This window comes from Paralichthys olivaceus, chromosome 7 (genome assembly GCF_024713975.1).
Source record: "Paralichthys olivaceus isolate ysfri-2021 chromosome 7, ASM2471397v2, whole genome shotgun sequence".
Lineage (NCBI taxonomy): Eukaryota > Metazoa > Chordata > Actinopteri > Pleuronectiformes > Paralichthyidae > Paralichthys > Paralichthys olivaceus.
This window is the reverse complement of record NC_091099.1, coordinates 19,091,418-19,104,924: the sequence shown is the minus strand read 5'-3', so window position 1 is coordinate 19,104,924 and position 13,507 is coordinate 19,091,418. Positions and strand designations below refer to the sequence as shown.

The 13,507-nt window shown below is 40.8% G+C and overlaps 1 protein-coding gene across 1 annotated transcript in view; it reads right to left on the bottom strand.

Annotated features, from left to right (window-relative positions):
* The window catches only part of pparab (peroxisome proliferator-activated receptor alpha b), a 30,427-nt gene extending 27,128 nt beyond the window's left edge, over nucleotides 1-3,299 (bottom strand). Inside the window, exon 1 of the mRNA XM_020079302.2 lies at nucleotides 3,088-3,299. The gene's annotated coding sequence lies outside the window, so the exon portion shown is untranslated. The remainder of the gene's footprint in view (nucleotides 1-3,087) is intronic.
* Between the last annotated feature and the right edge of the window lie 10,208 nt (nucleotides 3,300-13,507).

Below are 13,507 nucleotides of genomic sequence, written 5' to 3'. Positions count from 1 at the left end.
ATGTATAACCCCCCATCTGAGCCTACCGGTGGATGCTGGGGTGGTGGAGAGGCGAAAGCCACTGGCAGCAATACTGAGGTACAAGCAAAACGAGTGATAGGAAATTTTCTCGGCTTAAATCGACCACCAAATAGGGTGGTTGTGTATTATAGATGATTGTGGAGAGTGAGGTATCTCACATGATTGGAGCAGCAAGTAATAATGAATGTAATTTTAAGTGAGCACAAAAATTGTCAGCACAAAATTGAAAAGCAAACAAAAAAGGAGAGAAGAAAAATTGTATCCTCCCATATTCTCTCGTTATATTATTAAAGTTATAATATGGATTTTATTTCAGTAATCGCTTGTCTCATTGCGAAATGTTTTCTGACTTTGCCTGTATGGTGCATATTGGCAGTCCAGTAATCCATTCCCTTACCCCCATGTTATATATGCTATAGAATGAGATCTCTATTCTTGTTTCTGTCTTGAGAAGCCCGTCTCTCTTCTCGGTGTGAATGAGGCAGAGCAGAAGCTGATGAAAGGTTTCAGGTTTCTGGAGGACACAGCTGTCAGAGTGCAGCAGCACAGCCAGAGGGAAACAAGCTACGGTAAATAAAATTAAAAATTGAAAAATTGGCAGGGCGAGTTCTTTAAGGCTAAATTAAAGCAGCACAAGCTCTTGCCTGAACAGTGAGGTGTGACAGTTTGTTTCTAGACATGTCTCATGTACTGTGCACGGCAGATGAGACTATCTTTAAATGCACTGCATTTCTCAAACTATCACAATAGTAAAGTCTGATGAATTATGAGCTGTGATAAGACTTGGAAATAAAAGAGGGCACTCCTTCAAATGAAGTGAGATGCACATGCTTGTGAGTGTCCGATGGAATAAAGAAAGTATAGATGTAACAGGTGGGTAGGTATCATTGTGGGGAAAACACTGGGTTCAGACAACCACAAAAGGTTTCAAATTTACTGCCATGTGTATATATTTGAAATAACTGGGATGTGACATTATCTCAGTGTCCCATGTATTTACTCCATCCATTTAGAATGTAACACTAATTAAAAATAATAAATAGAAAATATGTATATACATATATATATATTTTCTTTTTCAATGTTTTTCAACGTTATGTTTTAAGTTGGCTTTACTCACTGTTGTTTATACAAACACTGTCACCTTGAGTCCACGTGAAATCTTAAAGTGTTTTTCTTAACCACACTTACCAGTTTGATAAACTGAGTAAAAATGGTTCAGACTGAAGACCTTTGGTCTCCAGGGAAATTCCACATCACCGTGGAGACCGGCTTTAAAGGGTCAGCAAATACAGGTAAAAGCCTGGTACACAGTACTGAGCTGTATCTTGATGCACATGTATTTGGAGCACGACTGTGCAGAACAGAGAATCTGTCTTCAGTTCCCCTTCAGAGTCTAACTGTTAGAAAACGTGTCCGCAGAGAGCTTGACCTCCACGTGCATCTTTACAATCATTACTAAAAATGTGAGTCTCTTTCAAAACCATAATCACACATTGTCTCACGGTGGAAGCCAGTCAATCCAAATGGAACAAAATTACAATAAAACATGGCTCTAACTGTGAAACCCTTTCCACTTTTATGACCCAACTGAAGGCAATTAAATCTTAAAAAGACACTAAGGGGAAGGGGACAGTTAAAAGAGTAGACACCTGAAATTACACATAAGACCGGTCTATTTGTGGGGAGAGAAAGGATGCAATCCTATATTGCCTAGGGGAATGGGACATGTATAGGATTTGGGTCACATTTCCCTTCCACAGAAACAAGGCCATCAGTTCTTTTTAAATAAGGGACTAAAGCACGTCGAGGTGTTGAATGCCAAGCGTGCAGTTTCCACAAACACTGTTATTCACTATGACTTAGCATTTCTGCCTTCATATAGTTACTCTATGCAACAGTGATAATTAAGTAAAGTGTTCGGTAATCTCTCAACTTCAGTCATCACACAAGGTAAACACTTCTCCTTCATTGATTAATGAACAATTATGTAACTCCCTCTGTTAGCTATGAGTAACAGAAGTTGTGCACATTCAGCTCACGGAGAGTGAGTGAGAGAGTCACTGAGGTAGAGAGAGGTATTGAGACAGAGTGAAATGATTCATTCCTCATTTGAGGACTTTGGTCACAGACAGCACCTGCAGCTAGTATATTCAACACTGCTTCAACCATTCCATCCATCCAGCACTGTCACTTCCGCTTTGGTAAATTGTCTTCAAAGTAAAAGCACACTGTTTATTTTCTTGCTATAATGCTTTACATCGAGTAAAATTAGACAACTCATATTTAAGTATTAAAGATGTGAACTTTATGTATGAAAAAATAACAGGTATAGCAGGTAAGTCAAAAGTCTGTTGCAGATAAACCAGGTAGGATGAACACTGTTTTCTAACTTTACTCCAACACAGACTGTTTATAAAATGTACATTTCAGGCGTGCTCATGAATGACAAGGAATGATTATGAAGTAGCTCCGGAGCATTAACAGCCAACCCCAAACAGGCAGATTTACAACAGGTGCTGCACAAGTATTTAACAATAATATTTCTTTCAGTAGCTTCCATGTCATGTGACCCCATGCAGGTGTTGTGGTTGTGTTTCTGGTAATCTGGCATGTTCAGAGCTTATTTTACGCACCACATTATTAGACCTGCTAAGCAGAGACATATAAGAGATCAACAGCTTCTTCTCGCAGCAGGCAGATAAACAGCCTTTGTATTGAGTGCATGGCTCACTGATGAAGAGCTTACATCATAGAGAGATTGTCTATTGATGAGCCAGGGCCACTTGAGCTGCGCAGGCGTGCACACTGAAATCACATTAGCCCTCTCTCTATACAATAACAATGTTATTGCAAACCTTAATGGGGGATTTATCGATCTGCCGCACAGCTGCACGCAAACAACTCGGGTGTGCGCGCTCTGTTCCCGGGTGCAAAGCTGCTGCTGCACCGTGCGCGGCGACCAGGCTGCAGGAGCAACATTCCCTCACAGACTGCTGCTGCAGGAGGGCGCACCTCACTCAACAACACACACTATAAAGAAATAGGCCGAAAGAGACTGTCTACCTTCTCATAAACAGCCCGATCCGACGCCGCCATGTCCCCGGGAGTCTTCGGTGCCAGATCGAGAGAGGACCGAGGAGGAGGAGGGTGAAGAAGAGCCGCCGACCTGCCGACCGCGTCCTTGTTTGTTTCCCCACAGCGCTGCCGCTGTCAAAAGTCCCCCACCACTTCCATACAAAGCAGAGCCACGGCGGTCACACCCGCAGGAAGTGACGCCATGACCGACAGCTGGTAGAAAGGGGAAAGCCGCACCCCCCTGACACACCTATTGTCTCAGCCAATGGAATCAGCGGCTCCACGTGGAAAGGACGCCCCCTCACCATGGTGACAGGACCACAGTGTTGGGGGAGGTCGCGGGAAGAAAACAGTGCTTTTAACAAATGTCCCAAGAAATCAGAATGAAAAGACAACAGTGAGGTGCTGCTGCAGAGCTGAAAGATACAGGCGTTATTACGAGGAGAGGATCAGAGACACTGATTCTGAACTGAGTGAATACAGCCTGCTGATATTAGCACCTGACCTCATATGACCCTCCTCACATCATCATCATCTTCTTCCTCTCTCAGTTCACAACATGTGATTCACTTGAATAAAGCTCTATTGGTACAATATATGACAACATAACATTTTGCATTAACATAAACATTATCAGTGTACACACAATGGAAACATATTTCAACATGTACTTTCTGAAATTGCTTCAGGAAAAAAGTCTCAAATAGAAACAAAATTAGAAATTCTGGGTCATTGAAGGTCATTGATTTGATATTACCAAGTCGTTCATTTAACTGCCTCATTTACTGGCGAATAGTTCAATTATTAACAATACATGCTCTTTTTAATAAACTGTATCGGAAATCTTAACCTGAAAAATAAATGTAATGCAGAAAGAAGTGATAAATGTTGCTGTCAAATATATTGGGATAGAAGTAGGAAGTGAAGTACTCAAATAAAGTATTGCAATATTGAGCAGATGCAGTTTTTCTTTTACTAATAGTGGCACAAGTCAAACAGTAACTGTGAATTGTACAGTGGTGTCTACGGTAGTGCAAATGATGCATATATATAGACAAACACTGAGTGCATAAGTAAAATAATTATAAAGTAAAGTAATAAGTTACTCTTTATACAGAGGTTATACACTGACAGACTATGTGCACAGTATATTCAATCTGCCATAGATCACTACTATAATGTGCAAGGTTATAGATATTTTAACAGCTTTACCAAAGAGGATTTGAAAGACCACTTCTTTTTAAAAGAGACATTTGGTGCATTTTTGGCAAGAATTTAATCGTTTCATCACACAAACTTACTTTGGCAGTTAAAAAAATCACCCCCCAAGTTTTAAAACATAAAAATTCTTTGAATGATAAATTGGAGTCTGATATGATTTTACCACAAACAAAAGTAGAGAACCTATGAATATGAAAACGAGTTGAGATGTCACAAAAGCATCCCTCCAGTAAATGAACATGAAAACATCCATGTAGCATCAAACTGCATGCACATCCATTGGGCTGCAGTGAAGCTGAGTGAGTAATAAGCAAATCATGCCATATAAAACTACAGAGTTGAAGTGAGACAATATTTCTCAAATCTAAAAGCATCACATCTTTGAATTTCCAAATACAGCAGCTGGAGAAAACATTGTCCTCTACGCCCACCAGGCCGAGCTGTTAGTTTCCAATCAAACTGATGCAATTATCCACCCATTAATAACACAGATCTGTTTTCTCAGCTCATGCCAGCTGCTGCGTGTGCGACCCCCGTGTGTCGATTGCATCTCTGTGCTTTGCTGTTTCCTCATCCAGTTCCACATCCCAGCTCTCCATCACGGTCTTTCCACATCTCTGGCTAAACAATGTGGCCGTCACACTTGCGCATGGTTCACGGCCTGGAAGCAGACACTGGCAGTTCTGCAACAATCATGGGGCCACAAGGAAACCTTCATAGCCTCCATGTACACTCAGTGTATTCAGATTATATACTACAATACATACATACACATTTAAAAATAAATAGTACCTATGACTTTATTAATGCCTTTTCATGAAAGCATTTTATTGTTGGATATTAAACTAGCCAGGGGGAATGAATGCATATTTTATAAGTTTGTCAGTCTTAACTTGTAAAGTAAACATTAACTACAGCTTTAAAAAGTAGAGTCCAAAGTACAACAGCTCCCTCTGACCTTAAGATGACTTGTACTACAGAGAAAGAATCGACAGTCTTTTCAATCATCTCAGCACGACAGTGGATCGGACACCAGAGGATCCACCTGAATGTTCAGCCGTCCTCCACCCAGCTAAAGTGTCCTGACACCAAAAACACTTAGTTCATCTCATGGTGGATCAATATCACCACCACTTCACCTTATCACACACAAAATCCCAGGGATTGACTAGTAGACTCATGTTCAATGAATCATAAACATCTGTCCTTGCACATTTGCTGACTGAGTGATGTAAGAATTAGAGACTTGGAGACAGTATTGGTCAAGATTGAGGCAGTTTTGACTACTTCATGTACTAATAAGCATGTGAGTTCAATCTTGACCTGTGAAATAATAATGTAATTAATGGAGTCAATGTCCAAAACACCAGAGCTTGGAAATAACAGTTAATGAAAGAATCCTGAAAAAGCAAGTAAGTGTTCCCTCAACCTGTTGACATGGTAATTTATAACAAAAGATCATATGTGATAAACCTCAAAATCATATAGAGTTCTTCTGAATAGTAAATATAATCTTTCAGCAGTAAAAACAGTAAAAAGGACATTTACTGATGAAATGCAATGAAGTTGAAAGTGGCCTAAAATGTTCATAAAGAGCATTACAAGTAACGTTCTGTACATGACTTGACTAATTGTACTTAGTTACACTCCAGCATTGTAGTGGTGGTAGTTGTAACCATTCCCTGTGGATTATTTAAAGTTTTGCTAAAAATAAATCAATGCAAAATCCTGCAGTAAAAGACGATATGCAAATGTTGACCCACACAGACGCCAGCTGCAGTGTTCCTGGTTTATTTCTTCACGGGAAGAGAACATGGAGAAACATTAGATCCCTGCAGATATGACTTCTTGCAACACGACCCATGAGAGCAGACAGAAACAGAGGCTGCAGCAATGGGTGAAGGTCAAGACCTTTTGTCTGGACAACAGCAGGTTCCTCCAGCTGAGAGGAGACACAGGGAGCATTTTCAAATCTTCATTTTATAATGCAACTGCCCCATCCACTTACAACACGTAGGTCCCTGACCGAACCGTGATGAAACCGGCCATGAAGAAACTAGAACTTGATAAAGGGCTTCATGATCATGAAATGCCCACTGCTCCATTCTTAACTTCGTGAAAAAGCCAGCCTAAATATACTGTGATACAAACACATGTTTCGTTTTAATGATATATTAGAATGTGGTCATCTTTGACAGTAAATAAACTGTAACTACAATATTTAAATGCCATTAAATGTTACTGGTTGCGTATAAAAGTCATAGTCTTTGGTTGTCATGGGAACTAGGATGCTCTTCTTTCAACGGGGTTATAATTGACCCACTGAAGTTCAGTAAGTGGGTCAATGCCCAGGTTCAACAGCAGACAGGCCTCTGCTGCCACCTGCTGCTGGAAAACTGCAGCTACGGGTCACTTCACATGTACTGCAGAGAGCTATATGTAATTTAGTTTTTTTACCTACGGCAAAAAACTGTTTGATTAATGACATAATATAACATTTAATTATTTAATATTCATAAATGTATTAGATCTATCCATGCATCATTCCATCACTTATCTATTCTGCTTATCCTTCCGAGGTTCACAGGTGGGAGCTGGAACCAACTTAAGCAAAACTGATTCGATTTTAGACTAAATCAGCAGTTTTGATAATTGAAGGAATTTTCGTGCCAAAGAAACTGTCAAACTAATTGTTGTCAAATGTAAGAATCTGCTTATTTTTCTGTCTTGCATGATAGTTCACTGAATATATTGACTGTGTAAAATTGGTTGAACCAAATGGACATTTTGCACCGTTCTCCAACCACATGAATTAGTAACAGAGTAACAATGAAAATAGTCTCTGTATACACAGAATACAAAACAAAAACTGTTAAAATATAATGTAGAGAAACATTAAACATACTGTTGATGGAGAATATTGACTGAGCATCCACTAGGTGGCACCTTTGCTTTATCTGCGACTGAGGCCTACTTGCTGTTAATGATGTCACTCTGGTGACTGACTATATTAAAATACCGTGTTTCTATGTGCAGAAGAATCTTAATATGAATATGGAATAAATATTAGTGCTATAAAGAATCAATTTGATTCCTCTTTGCCATATTTCATACTGAATAACACATTTTATGGTTTTAGAGGCACAGGTTAATGCTAGTGAATCTATATCAACGCAGGCTTAATGTTTTGTATTTTAGTGAATGCACTCAGTGGTTTATTAGAGAGGCCTGCACTCATAGAGCCTTCAATCTTCTCCACTTACATTCGATCAATAACACTATTCCATCCTTACAGCTATGACATCATATGAAGGCTTATAAAAGCGCTGCTCTGAGAGTCATTCTTTTGCATTTCCTGGCAAGTTTAGATAAATAAACAGTATATTGAATTGAATTGTGACTCATATGTTTCAGACTGAGTCTCAAAAGCATTTCATTAGTTCCTTCTTGCTTGGGAAGATCCCAGGGTGGATGTCGAAGCTGTGTGCGGTGTGATTTTCGGTGAAGCAGCGAGGCAGGAGAGGAGGGATGGCTTTTAGAGATGCAACCCCAAAGACAGGAAGCACACAGATCCATTGTCTCATCAGGCTTAGTATTCAGCTCGCTTTGCTCTATCACCAGGGCCAAGGCTCAAATCAGTTCAATATGGTGGCTGGCAGGGGACAGCTACACAGTGGGTGTAGCCTCATAAACAAATACTCCCAACTCTGGACACAAGGGAAACGGTGCAGTGGTAGATTTGTATTTTCCCACGCTGCAATGCTGCTCTGGAGATGCACCGTCACATAATCCTTCTCATTGTGTCAGACATTTACAAGATACGTGACCCGTCAGGCACATCAGGTGTGATCGATGTGTGTGAAACCATGTCATGCAAAGTGAGGTCAGGTGTGTACAATAGATTTTAAATGTGTATGAAGATGGATATCTATAATAAAAACATACTAATATGATGTTACCTCTCAAACAAGTGGATGACTAGTTCCGTGACTGTAGAGTGGGGTGAGCGAGGACTCACTTTGACTGACAACCCCGAGTCTGTCCTTGATATGAGATACAGGGCTGCGGTCACAGACAGTGAGGGATGTCTGATGTCCAAGATGGCCTGACACCAGCTGGCACCTCACCTTGTTAGCCCTCTATCTCCTCTCTGTATATGTACATGTATTCATTGGCCAGAGAGAGGCCGAGTAATGTAACCATCATCTGTTTCCGTGTGAATCACGCTGTAGCCCAGAAGGTTATATTGTTGCTATGCTCATCTTTCCATCTGCTCGGCTGCTCTGGGGCTTCACAACGTTGTATTGGTTGCGAGCTGATCCGAAAGGACTGTGGGGATGGATGGATGGATGGATGCATGAATAGATTGATAGATGCATGGATAGATGGATGAATGGATGGATGGATGGGTGGTCATCACTTGAGGCTATTTTCCTAACAAAGATACAGTACATGAATAAAATGTTTGCTGCATCTGTCCTTGCACTGTTTGAACACAGGCTTGTAGACTGACCAAGGATTTATGAGAATTTGGAAGCTGACCATTGTGATTAGTGTGGTTGATATCATAAAGTTGTACTCTAATATATTGTATAAAATTGCAACAGAGGAATAACGATGCCTTGGAGAACAATTTGCACCAAGGCAGCTACGACACTGAAGTTTTAAAGATTTAAACTGACACTCATTTGGTGTAAGAAGAAAAACAACGACAAGATGATTATTTTTTAGCTTTTATTATTGTTTGAAGCAGAAAATCAAAAACTACAACTTCCACACATGAACAGACTTTACCTGCCGTCCACTCTGCTGCTGTGGTTGGTCCAGGCACAAGTTCAAGACCTGGATGTTTGGCCCGGTTTGCATCAGTCATCCTGGGATTCTTTTTTTTCTGAGGTTGTGGACATGACGGCCCCCTGTTGTCTGTTTGGTGACGTATTGCTGCCCTTCAGGGAAGGCAGTAGGTTGTATAGTTATCTCCTGATTGGGCAAAATCACTACCCTGAAACCACACAACCTACTACCTCACCCCGTACGAACATCAGAGCCATCCTACAGGGCGGCGAGCTTTGGTCTACCTTATGACTGGAGAGCATCACGGTGGAGAGACATAAGAAAGACAGCATTTTATAATTCTAAATACATTTTGAAAATAAAACTTTTTTATTTAAAAAAAAAAGCAATACAAAAAATGAGAGTAAACATTTGAAGACTGGTGATTAAAACTGGACAATAAACCATTGAATAGTCGGAAACGAGATAAGGACAATGAGTGACAGTCAGATGAGAACAGAAAAATTTGCACAACATTCAGTTTTTAATAATTTTTAAATCATGTGTTGATTATTGTTGCCTGTGTAGCATTAACAGAACCAGCAAGACTACACTTAGAATCATTCTTCATTCATAAGAAGGCTTCGAAGAACAAAATCTGAAAATCACGAGAGAGAAACATTAACTACGACCCCATGCGCCCTGCCATTATTAAACGTTGTTATGTTCTACGCAGTGAGCAGCGTTTACTGCACATTCCATCGAGTTGATCCAGATCCAACAGCTCCAACGCTGGCATCTGACGACATTACAGCCACTTCAGGAAAGACAGTAAGTTGTATAGTTATCTGACAGGAAGGGTACGACCCTAAAACTATACAACCTACTACCTCACCCCAAAGGACAGTCTTTAAAAACAAGAGTCCCTTCAGGTCCCAGGCAGGTGATGCCACATTGACACACCTCGCTGAATACAAAACAGCAGTTATGATTCACAGAAACACAAATACACACACACGCCACTCTCCTCTGGGACAGTTCACCCCCTTGTGACTGTGGTCTTTGTGCTCGGAACACAATGTGATGACTGGGTCATCCGGTTCATGGCTCCAGCTGAGGGGGAATTCAAATGATCCAGCAAGGTGCATATGAACTAAACAAATTTTATAGCCAAGATGTTTCCATAGTCAAATGCAACCAGAATGTAATTTTAAGGGCACTGTGACATTCTTAATGAGGATTTTATAGAAAATAGCTCAACCTCAAAACCATTAAAATGCAACTTTCTATTTATTAAATAGTGTCCATTTGAAAAAGCTCCAGACCACACAGTGATCGACATTCAGGCAGCTGGAAGCTGGAAGATAGTGGAAAATCTGTTTTTCATCACTTGATAGCATTGGCTCAGTTTTTATAGTTATTTTATTTGTAGCTTAAATTATTCTTAATTAAAGTACTTTTATAACCTCCGCCTAGAAGGTTCTGTTTCCCATGGCATTCTTTTGTTAGTTAGCAGGATTATGCAGAAAACTGCTCATCAAATTTCAACAAAATTGTGTGGAGGATGATCCCATTCAAATTTGGTGTGGATCCAGATTCGATTTTTTAAATTCTGAAAGATGGTGTTTTTCATAATTTCCCTTAATTTCTCTAATTCATAGATATTGATGAAAAAATCTGACATGTTTAGGAGACTGATATTGATATTTTAGTGATATTTTGTGCAGATCCAAATGAAAATCCAGATGTAGTGAATTTAAATGTGTTTTCATAAGGGGGCTGTTGGGCCTTGGCAGAGTTATGAGCTCTACTGAGTGCCATCTAGTTGTGAAAGTTTTAGGCTACATATCCAGGCTTCCAGAAATGTTTTAAATTAAAGAAACTGATTGAAATATCTCTTTGGTTGATGTACAACTAACACTCCGCAACCTCTGACATGAGGTTTTAAGTAGAAAGAGTCTTGCTTTAAAGGTTCAGTGTGTAGAATTGAGTGACCTCTAGTGGTGAGGCTGCATGTTGCAGCTGAACACCCTCACCTCCCCCTCCCCCTCCATACATGAGAGAGACTTCAGTTATCATAAAAACTCAAAAGGTGTTTAGTTTGTCGAGTCTGGGCTACTGTCAAAATCATGGTGGCCTCCACAGAGGGGACCCGCTCCTGATGTTACTATAAAGGGCTCATTCTAGGCTAAAGAAAACAACAGTTTGAACAATTTAGATGAAACACACTAGTGAAAACATCACTAGGATTATTTTATATTCAGTTTCTGCCAATAGATCAACTAAATCTTACACACTGAACCTTTAAAGGGTCACAAGAAAAAAAGGTTTGGTAACCCTTACACTAAAGCTAATGGTTCCTGTTCACAGCATACTGTATGATAAAGTGCATGGAAATCAAAGTACTTTTAGTCCATGCAACAGTTTGTGCCGATTCTACCTTGTTTCAGCTTTTTGAGGAGAGGAGAGTGTTAATAGTAATGACCGATGTTTGAGAGTGGGCGAGCTTGAGCTAGCTCATATCCTGGCCTACATGTGTGGAGCAGAGGGCCACAGCTGCTGCTGCCTCTGTTAATGTTTCTCACCTGCTCTGTAACACGCAGTTAGGACAGAGAGGGAGTGGGGGGGTGAAACACTGGCCTGTCACCTCCTCCCTCCATCACAGTTTTAAGCAGCATGACAGGTAACCTCCGTCTGCAAATCCCCGAGAGTGAAAACCTGCTGTTCCATCTGCAAACAAAGGAAAACGGAGAGATACTTCAACACTGAGACTTTTAGAATGGACGTGTGTGAGATCAATTGCAAACATTCCAGTGGCTGGTCAGGGGTGTTTTTTTTATATTAGGGTGAAAACGTATTTTTTTCCTGCAGTTTGTGTTTTTACTGTAAAAATTTGTATGAAGTTCTGCATGGCTCATACTTTTGTGTTCTGTAAGAAAACCAAACCATCTTGTATGTTGAACTGTTGCAAGATGCAGAAACAAAATCACATCTGGGTAAACTTTGTCAGCACACACACATCTACAGTTAATGCTTTTGGATCTTTGAAAGCACTAATGCAGCACAGAACAATCCCAAATGGTCTTGAGCTGAGGGGCCCCATTGCGTCCCTTCAGCGGAGAATCCAAGGCCCTCTGCATTATTCAACACCACCTTACTTACACCATCACACTGGATGAATGGATTTTAAGTATGCACGGACACACACCCTCACAGGGTAACAGAAACTTTGCAGACAGACAAGTTGACAGTTGCACAGATACAGTATGGCAACCTAAAGTATCACACGTGCACACATGCATTTTGTGATGACAGAAAGAAATGGAAAGACGGGGCCACAGAGAGGATGATGTACAGGGGACTTAATTTGCTTAGAATGGAGTTCCTGTCAAGCTAAATCCATTAAGTTGAAAAACAAACCAACACAAATTTACTGTTTGCATTTCTCAACAGAAAGGGGCTACAGGCACAGCAGATCAAGGCTTTGCAGGAAACTTGAAAGTCAAATGAGGCTGCACATAAAAACAACACAGTCACCACATACTGGAAAGTGTGTGCTCAGTGTGGAGCAGCAACGTTCGTGTCTATTCTCATTGTGCAGCCCTGCAAAAAGCTTCCTCCTCTCTCTCTCTCCTCTCTATCTCTTCTCTCCTCTCCTCTCTCTCTCCTCTCCTCTCCTCTCTCTCTCATCTCTCCCTCTATGCTGACTTGGCATACTTCAATCTAATATAGTAGATGGGTCTGGGATCCTGACCAATGCAAGAGTATATCCAGGAAAAGCTATTGCTTTCAAGTGAAGCCAGCTGCTATCATCCAGTGACAGGGAAATATTCACACTCACACTCAGACGCATGCACACACACACACACTGCAGAGGACAAAAGTGCAATGCAAGCATACACACACACACGTATGTACCCTTGCACACACTTGTTTAGGGCTCTCCACACAGTTATGCAATACAATCTAAAAACACCTCCCTCACTAAGAGCCTGTCCACCTGAAAATTCGGGCCTCTTAAAATGGGTGCAAACTCAGCTAGCGCACCTTCACTTGAAAGCATCCATAGCATAGCATCTGTAACTGATACGCTGCTTAAGCTCTCCACCTCTATTAGCCTTGTAGAGGGGCTGAGGTGCTAAGCCCTGCTTACTACAGTCCATGTCTAATAATGTCACACAAACCCATGAACCTCCCCATGGGTGCACACAGGAATGCAAAAAATACACACATGCACGCAAGGACACAGTTTGCAATGGATGCACATCATCACACAAGTGTCGAAAGTAAATGCACACACTGCTTAGTAAGACACTTAAATTTAATCATACGTCAGCCACAGACACAGCCCTTATCAATCAATACTGAAGCTGAGTGTCACTGCAGTTATCATCAGATGTGAGTGAAGTGCTGC